Source organism: Pseudoliparis swirei, chromosome 12, assembly GCF_029220125.1.
Source record: "Pseudoliparis swirei isolate HS2019 ecotype Mariana Trench chromosome 12, NWPU_hadal_v1, whole genome shotgun sequence".
NCBI classification, from domain to species: domain Eukaryota; kingdom Metazoa; phylum Chordata; class Actinopteri; order Perciformes; family Liparidae; genus Pseudoliparis; species Pseudoliparis swirei.
Window position 1 is genome coordinate 9,299,685 of NC_079399.1, and position 9,746 is coordinate 9,309,430.

A 9,746-nucleotide genomic window follows, 5' to 3' on the forward strand; every position below is an offset into this window, starting at 1 on the left:
GTTCAAGGATAGTTTTAACCAAACACAAGCCTGTTCAAAGTACACCTGATACCATCACAAGTGAGAACAGTGAAAGCTGAGGCTGCTGCAGATTATTTATTTTTTTGTCTATGAGGAAATACGGGCCTTTATCCTTGTTGCTCAATACTGTAAAACATCTTACGTCATCTCCTCTCGAAAAAAGGTTATGGTTTTCTGAAGTACTCTTGGCTTTACCGACCCATTTACCAGAGACACTGACTCATCAGTTAAGCTTGACGCTTAGTGCCCATGTTGTGCAATAACTGCTTTCCTCTGCCAATTCATCTTCAAATTATCCACAATCAGTATGTCTCCTACTGATATTGTTAAAGGCACTTGTAGTCTTTATCTGTCGACGATGAAAACAATATTGTGCAGTTCGAAAGACTCAAAGAGGAAACACATTTGGCGGATTACTTCAAGAATATGGCATCACATTTGCCCGGTAACTGAGTTCACTGGTCTAAAAAAAACAATGACACTAACTTGATGTTCAGGTTTAATTGGAACCTGAACGTTTCACTCTTTCAAAACCCCTAAAAAAAACACCCTAACTATTAAATACAATAAAACACTAATTCGGGATTTGTGCAATCGACCGGTATACTGATTGATGGCACTCATTTCCCAGTGTTTTATTGAAAGAACAATAGTTCTCTGTCTTGGACGCATCACCCATTTTAATGTTAACAATACCATCATTAATTGAGTAAAAGCAAAAGTACAAGCATTTATAATATATGACAAAAAACTCCAACATTCCCACATGCTTGTCAAATAATTAATAACCACAAAGAATAGGAAAAGGAATGTGTGCACTGTATGATGTGCACTTGGACTCTGCTTGCACGAGCCTTGGTGGTCTGCACTACCAGACTAAATGGCAATTTGCACATGTGCATATAAGTAACTGAATAAATACACAAATATAACAATTATCATCATCGATAATGTGTAATTGTGTATGTGTGTAAGTGTGTGTGTAAACATCGTAAACATTTGCGAGTGTGGTGTCACATAGTGGTACCTTGAAGGGGAGCCAGAGCAGCTGATTAAACAAATATGCAACATGTGTGTTATGAAAGATTTGCGATTGATGATAATAATCAAAATATAAATAAAAACATTGGCAACCGAAGAAGAGCTTGCAACATCCAATTCTTTCCACCAAGTGTTGCTGAGGAGTGACTGCACTTTGGTAACTTTCCTCAGCTTTACCGCGGGCCCAGCCAAGGGTTTTTTCAGCAACAAATGTGGTCCTTAAAGGCAACACTGCCCCCAAAACCAAACTCGACCAATATTACAGAAATGAATGCATCCCTCTGTAGTAAATGTTTCTGATTGATTACTTCTGTAAGAGAGTATACTTGTTAGCTTGTTATCATCTATTTCTTTATTATCTATTTTGCTAGTCTAATTTTTAAATATGTAATTTTGCTTTAGCAATAATGTAACCTGAACATGTATGCCAATAATATATATATATATTTTTTAAAGAATATAATTTTAATTTAATGGTTGAACAGGGGATATTTCCATCCATCTCCAATGGGTTTCAAAACATGTTCACAGGGGCAGATGTGACTGAGTGCTTATATGAAAAAGATGAAAGCACTTTATTTACATGTTTTTTCGTGGAACAGGCCCAATAGACAATGACGCTAATTTGTTCAGTGTTTTTACATACTCATCATCCCACATCTGTTTGTTGTGGTGTGGCATTCATTCATTCTTATGATTTCTTTTGATTGGCTTCCACACAGCCAGACTAAACAGTTCACTTGGGGATTCGGCATTATTTACATGACCTCTGCTTCAAAGGAATTATGATTTGATGCCCTTGAGAGAAGTTCCCAGATTATGAGTTTTGGTGCTGAGACCGAGTTATGCAAGGTGTGTCATAAGCACAAGTCAGTTCATATAAAATGTCTTTACACTGGCTTCTTGTTTGAACAGAACGATAAGTTCAAGCTTTAATTCAATTGTTTTAAACATACAGGTATATGAAACTTGACATCGGCATTGAACTCATTCAAAGCATGTAGGAGCAGTCTGTAAAGAGCTGGCAGAGCAACTCAGCTTCCAATGTTTTGTTCTAGGACACTTCGACATACAGAATATAAAGGAGCTGGGGAATGAACCGCAACTCTTGTGGTAAAAGGACGATCTGCTCTACCCAATGAAGGATTTAAGGATAAATAATTGTCATCATGCAACACAGAACTGCACAACAACATGTTGCTATAGTCCATTTGCTACAACAGATAAATATAACAAAAATAAATAAAATCAAGATGGTAATTGTCGTGCACTTTTTCGAATTTGATTAGGAGGCATGTCAGCAGTGTCAACCCAAATTATTTTCTGGGCATATATCTTAATATTAAAACATGCACATCAGGGAAACATTTCCCATCATATTTAACTACCGAGCATCATTAAAATGAACACAGATTCGCCTCCTGCAGTCTGGCAAGTCAAGAGCAGCTCGATCCAGGATGCCACGATGGAGTCAGGTCTCTGGAGAAACAGTCACCAGCCTCCTGTTGCTGGGTTAGATATTGGCACGAGACGAAAAGTTAAGGGATGACATCATTTGACATGTGTTGGGATGTTGAGATATTGCACTGTATAACTTATATGTTGCAATTTAGCCGCCTGCATTGTTTAGAAAAATGGGCAATTCGAAAAAACAAGCATTTAAAAATGGGTGCAAGAGGAAACACGACTTAGAAAAACCTCCCGTGTCATATTTTAAAAAAGTTTTGTAGTTGAAGTGCAGAGACAGCAGGCACGTGCACAGACATTTTGGGGGGCAGGTGCTCAAACCCAAAAAAAGGGCACCCAATGCCAAAAAAAATTATGCCAGAGTTGAAGCATTAGCAGCAATACACTGATGATGCTGTCCTCGACCTGTGTTTCCTCTGGGCAGCATCAGACCGCTAGCTTACATTTCTTTATGAATAAAGATTAATTATTATATAGCAACAACAGTACAAGCGTTCTGATTGGCTAATGGGCGTCATGCCAGCCACGTATTGCCCTCCTCGCTGGTCTGATACAGATCCGTATTGCCCTCTGACGTCATTTTCAAAATGAGCGATATTGATAGACATCAACAGCCAAGAGCAGTGGTCCTCAAACTAAGGCCCGCGGGCCGGATACGGCCCACATCCACATTTGGCCCGGCCCTCTGAACAAGAGAGGCCTTATGATTTATTTTTCAGTCTGGCCACGCAAATCCTAGACAAGCCCCTGTTGAATAGAACAGAATATGAATTATCTCTCTCTCTCTCTCTCTCTCTCCTCTCTCTTCTCTCTCTCTCTTTTCTCTCTCTTCTCTCTCTCCCTCTCTCTCTCTCTCTCTCTCTCTCTCTCTCTCTCTCTCTCTCTCTCTCTATTCTCTAAACATAACTAGAATGAATATACACTTTTATTAATCCCCAGGGGAGGAGTTCTCTGCTGCATTTAACCCATCCTTATTAATTAAGGAGCAGGCGGCTGTGAAGCGCCGCCAGCAGCAAGCAGTGCCTTGCTGCTTTGACGCCGACTTGCAACTATTGGGAGGATGGGATCGACAACCCTACCCTGCAGCCAGCCCTTGCAGGACACAGCGCTAACGTCAGTAAACAGCTGGACGAGGCTTTGAAATCACGGAGTTTGTTTATTTTTGTAGGAACCGTCGGACCAGTGACGTCATGTTTTCAGCAGCGCTAATGTTGTGGTTGATTTATCACAAAACAACGTCCGGGGACAAACGCCGTCATGACCTGTGTGTCTGGTGCTGCGGGTCAGAGAAGGAGGTGCACCCGTTTGGTGGCGCGAGGAGCACTGCGCGGAGGAGGAAGTGGAGGAGGAGGAGGAGGAGGAGGAGGGGCGCGGCGGAGGGAGGGAGAGGGGGGGGGGGCTCGTGAGCGCCGCGGAGCGGGTCTCGGCGAAATTCTCACAAGAACTCAAATAAATGCCCCGTCGGATATTAAAACACATTTGGGGGGACTTGATGGCAGAAAGAGTAACGTTTATTCTTAAATACGGATGAATAAAAAAAATGTGTCTCCAGCAAAAAGGGCACTTTACTCATCCAGGGCAAAAGGGCTGGTGCTTGAGCACCACTAGGGCTCTATCTGTGCACGTGCCTGCATAGGGTTCATTGGACCTGGCGGTCTGATGCCATGGCCCTGCTGATGTGCCCCGCCCACTCCTCCTCTCTACCTCCATCTGCCTGATGGATTGTGGAGGTCTGGATCGTGGTCCATGCCTATACCAACTATTCAGGACGGTCTTTCTTTGGCTCGATCCCCGCCCGAGTCCATGTGTCCCTGAGCAAGGCAGCTGTCTACGGTGTATGATTGAAAGTCGCTTTGGATCAAAGCTTCAGCTAAACGTGATGTAATGTTCCTTCTGTCTTTTTGAAAGACAACGCACTTGAACATCTTTTTAATTTCTTTAATTTCTTTAAATTTCTTTAAATACATTTTAAAAGTGTTCAAGTGCGTTACGCATAACGCACTTGAACACTTTTTTAATTTCTTTATGTAAGAAATGAATTCCCTTTTTGTTCCTCTTTTATAAATTGTCCTTGGCAATTCTCATTTCTGAGAATCACCTTCCCACCCACCCGTTTTGTGATCTCGCAGCAGAGCCCGCCCACCCCCTTCTCCAATTCAGCCACTTCCCTGGGTGGAGGGGGGTTTCTGTGAGATTCACAGACGTAACTTCTGCTGGAAGTCACTTCTAGTTACAGACTCTGGTTCGCTGCTCCGTGACGTCACTACTCACGAGCGACGTCACAGCACAGAACGAGAGTGCATTCATGTCATGTGACAATGTTTCCATGGTGACTGTACGGATCCCCGTATTTGAATCAGCGTGAGACTTACTGCTGGTGAACTTCTTTATTTTCTTTCTTTCGGCGAATACAATTGAACCAAAAATATTTCTTAAATACCTCCTTGTCACCACCGCAAGAGCATTAGCCTCATACGGGACCATTCAAACTATTAAAACATATGAAATGCGCATCCGTCCATAACATTTAGCCGTACCGTCAAGTTTGTATTTTAACATAAAATAAAGGTGCGCTTCCTTTTAACATTTCAAAATAGAAGTCCGATTTAGATCAAAGAGGAAGTAGATTAAAACATATACAAAATCATTAAAACAATACAATATAAAAAGGCAGACATCAAAACCAATGAAGCAGATACAAAAGAAGGCAATCAACACGAAACAATACACCTTTTAACCCTTGTGTTGCCTTCGGGTCATTTTGACCCGATTCAATGTTTAACCCTCCTGTTACCTTTATATTTACTAACATATTTTACCCTTGAGGTCAATATGACCCCAGCTATTAAAATCTCCAGAAAATTATTAGAATTAATATTGTTTTCCAAGTTTAAGTGTGAGGTACTTTATGTTTGTTTGTTGACTCCCGAAAGAACACCGACATTAAACATTGTATCGGGTCAAATTGACCCGAAGGCGACAGGAGGGTTAAGAGTTATTTAAAGTGACAATAGCCGTTTCTCAATTCAAAGTACACTGAGTACAGACTCCAATTTGTCACTGTAAATTATTTTTTACAGTCAAACAAAATATGACAACCCTGCTTTTCAGGGTTTGTGTGTATATAAATAAATAAATATAAATAGATATAAATAGATATATATATATAAATAACATATTATAAGTAGCTCGCATGCTGAAAAAGTGTGAGCACCCCTGATCTACATAGTCCTTTGAACCCCATTTTAACAGACCTTGAGATTGCCTTCCATCAGCTGTGAATGCTAAAAGAGACTAATTTATTAACCAACCCTGTTCCTCTGCAGCAGGACCGAGGAAGGCAAGTCGGCCTGCAAGAATGACTCTCTCTCTCTTGCTCACCATCTACCATCTACATCAGGGGTGCTCAATACGTCGATCGCGGCGATCTACCAGTCGATCGCGGCGTAGTATTGGTAGATCGCATGACATTAAAAAAAATTGTCCCGCCCCCAGAAATCTCCGCCCGCCACCCTGTAATTTTCTCTATCGCGCCAGATTACAGCAGAAGAAATGTAAGGTCCCTTTTCTTAAAGAGCACGTCTTTGTTCTTTTATTAAACAGCCGTCTGTTATTGATCGTATCCAAACAACAGCATGTCATTTCTGTCTCTACATGTCGCGTTGACACTTCTCGGCTCGCCGTCTCGCGCCGCAGAGCTCCGATGCCGGCGTGTCTGCATGCATAATAAGTAGCTCGCATGCTGAAAAAGTGTGAGCACCCCTAGTTTATAATTATTTAGATTAGATATAAATAAATAAATATATATCTATATGTTATATAGATACATATATATTTGTGTATATATATTTGTGTATATATGTGTGTATATATACATATATATTTATATGTATATATATTTGTATGTATATATGGTTATATTACACATACATGTAATTGCAAACAATCTCATAGGGTTCATTGGCCCTGCTGATGTGCCCCGCCCACTCCTCCTCTCTACCTCCATCTGCCTGATGGAATGTGGAGGTCTGGATCGTGGTCCATGCCTACTACCAACTATTCAGGACGGTCTTTCTTTGGCTCGATCCCCGCCCGAGTCCATGTGTCCCTGAGCAAGGCAGCTGTCTACGGTGTATGATTGAAAGTCGCTTTGGATCAAAGCTTCAGCTAAACGTGATGTAATGTTCCTTCTGTCTTTTTGAAAGACAACGCACTTGAACATCTTTTTAATTTCTTTAATTTCTTTAAATTTCTTTAAAGAAATTAAAAAAGTGTTCAAGTGCGTTACGCATAACGTGCTTGAACACTTTTCTTATTTCTTTTTGTAAGAAATGAATTCCCTTTTTGTTCCTCTTTTATATATAGTCCTTGGCAATTCTCATTTCTGAGAATCACCTTCCCACCCACCCGTTTTGTGATCTCACAGCAGAGCCCGCCCACCCCCTTCTCCAATTCAGCCACTTCCCTGGGTGGAGGGGGGTTTCTGTGAGATTCACAGACGTAACTTTTGCTGGAAGTCACTTCTAGTTACAGACTCTGGTTCGCTGCTCCGTGACGTCACTACTCACGAGCGACGTCACAGCACAGAACGAGAGTGCATTCATGTCATGTGACAATGTTTCCATGGTGACTGTCTGAGACAGTATTTATAATCATTTGGCATTTGTTTTGACTTATTGGGTAAAATAAGAAACAGGGAAAATAACCCTGGGAGGGATGGGTGGGGAATCAGTGAACATGTAGACTGTCACCATTAGTCACTTCTCCCAAGAGCCATCTCCCTTTTATTTAATTTGCAACTTATGCTGCTAGATGGAAAAATATATTCTACAATATATTCTACAGTTTAATGTGACACTATAGTCTGCTAATTGTGTTTCTACTTAGTCATTCACAATAATTACCATTCATCATTGAGACGTGAATGAAACTGGCTGACTCAATTTAAAAAGAGCTTGCAAATTATGAAATATAATTGCTGCAAGGCATCTTTTGCTTGCAGTTATTGTTTGACTCATATGGAAAGCAACTGATAATTGGTGATTATGTATGCAGTGCTAATTACCAATAATGTAAGGTCGCCTCCCATTGAATTAGTTTGTGTCTATTTATCAGAAGCTCATCTTCCTGTATTTAGGTAAACAACTGTGTTTGTAGGATTACTGCTGCAGTGTTTTCTTATCAAATGTTTTCATTTCCTTTTATTACATCTTTTTCTATCGACCTCAAGACTGTCATACTCTTCTTCAACGATCCAACACATCGAGGAGAATACATTTTATTCACAGACGATAAATTGTCGACACATACAATTGCTGTTTTTATATGACACGAATCAAATGAATGACATGGGTTGGTGGTATGACACAGAAAACCATCGCTTGACTGCAGTTCCTCACAGCTCTCTGGAGGTTTGCTGTTTTGGTTCAACATGTAGTCCTGTCATCCAATAAAAAGGTCAGCTGAAGTTCTTTCGCACTGGCAATTTGTAAAAAACTCTATGTTCATGGAAGATTTGGGCTGCAGCTGTGGTTTTTAGTAGATCGGTAACCCGCTGTGAACAACATGCCCATCACCAAACAGCAGACGGACCAAGTTAGCGATTAGTGGAGCAGCTATGCTTCTCTCATGAGGGAGTGGAGACTAAAACAGAGTTAAAAGGACAATACACATTAACTCACTGATTGACGGGGGACATAAAAAGTGAGCTCATTTGTAAACACCCAACTGTGATGTCATACATTGACACTGCTGTACTTTTAGAAACTACTGGAGGTCAGCATAAACTATAAAAATCAAACATGAAGGATAAAGTCTCTAATGAAGACAAAACAAGTGACTTATACAAGTGATTTATTTGAATTAGACATTCACAATATCAGTTTTTCCCAACATGATTATCTTGGCCAGAGCAATTCACGATATTATTGCATCAGCTAAAGAAAATTATGAACAAATAGAATAATAATGCTATTAGTCGAATTAATCTTTAACATTGTTTGTTGTGCATTTAGTCTTTTTTGACCTATTGATATGATTATTTAACATGTGTATTATTAAAATTAAATAATTATTTATTTTTTAAATAGTATTGTTAATACCCGTATATACATCACACAATGTAGTCAGTTTGGTGAAGTCAGCACAAGATAATTATTTTCTACTCAAAAGTAACGAAACTATATTGTCAAATATAAATAAAAGAATCACACTGTAGTGGGTGTAAGTTTGCAGGATAATGAGCACGCACACAAAGAGGAGTTCATTGTGGAATACCATTTTCTTTTAGCCATTTCTTTTAATGGATTACAGTCTTTCACTGCGGTGAACACCAGGAATATGAATCAAAGGTACTCCGACGTCAGATCAAGACAAACTGGCTAGCTTTAACAATAAACACACATTCCTAGACAATCATCTGGATATAAAGTCAGTTACATTAAATGGAAGTTTTTGGCAGATGTACAAATTCTGTTGAACAACATCTGAAACTTTCATTCCTCGAATTCATCATTATTTAAAGCAGATGCAAAGCAAACTAGTATTTTCAAGTCAGATCAAGATAACAAGGGGATTTTGACAAATAGCCTGTGTTTAAAATGTATGCAAACTCTGTCACCAGTATATTAGGTACACATAGCTAAACTAATGCATTCTGATTCAACAATACATTCATCATTATTATTATAATGTTCAGTTTTTGTAGAAACTGTTCTAGAGAGATGTTAATTCTGCATAATAGTTTTTGTTGTTGAGTGGTTTGTGCTGCTGTTGCTACTGTTTTGTAAAGCTGATTCAATATAGTTTATATTTATATTGCACAAAAGGAGGGGAGTTCCAATTTGAATTTGACTTTAAATCCATAATTGTAGCAGTTTGGAGGGCGTTTGGACGGTAGATGTTTTGTTTTTCACATGTTGCAGATGTGCACATAAAGGTGGAGGGTAATTGTGAGAGAAATTAGGGCTGCCTGTTGGTTTTGGTCCAAAGTAATACAATCACATGTTTGCCTACACAGAGCTCTTGTGCACAAAAGGTTTTAGGAATTTAAACTCTCGAATGAGAGGTTACGACCAGTAATGAAAAGCTGCTATTTACTGGTTTTCTCAGTCGATTTGGAACATATTTTCCAACATCAAGCAAATGCTCTCTTAAGAATAGTTGAAATAGCCATACATAAAATAAAAACCATACTTTACAAAATGGTTAAACTTTTT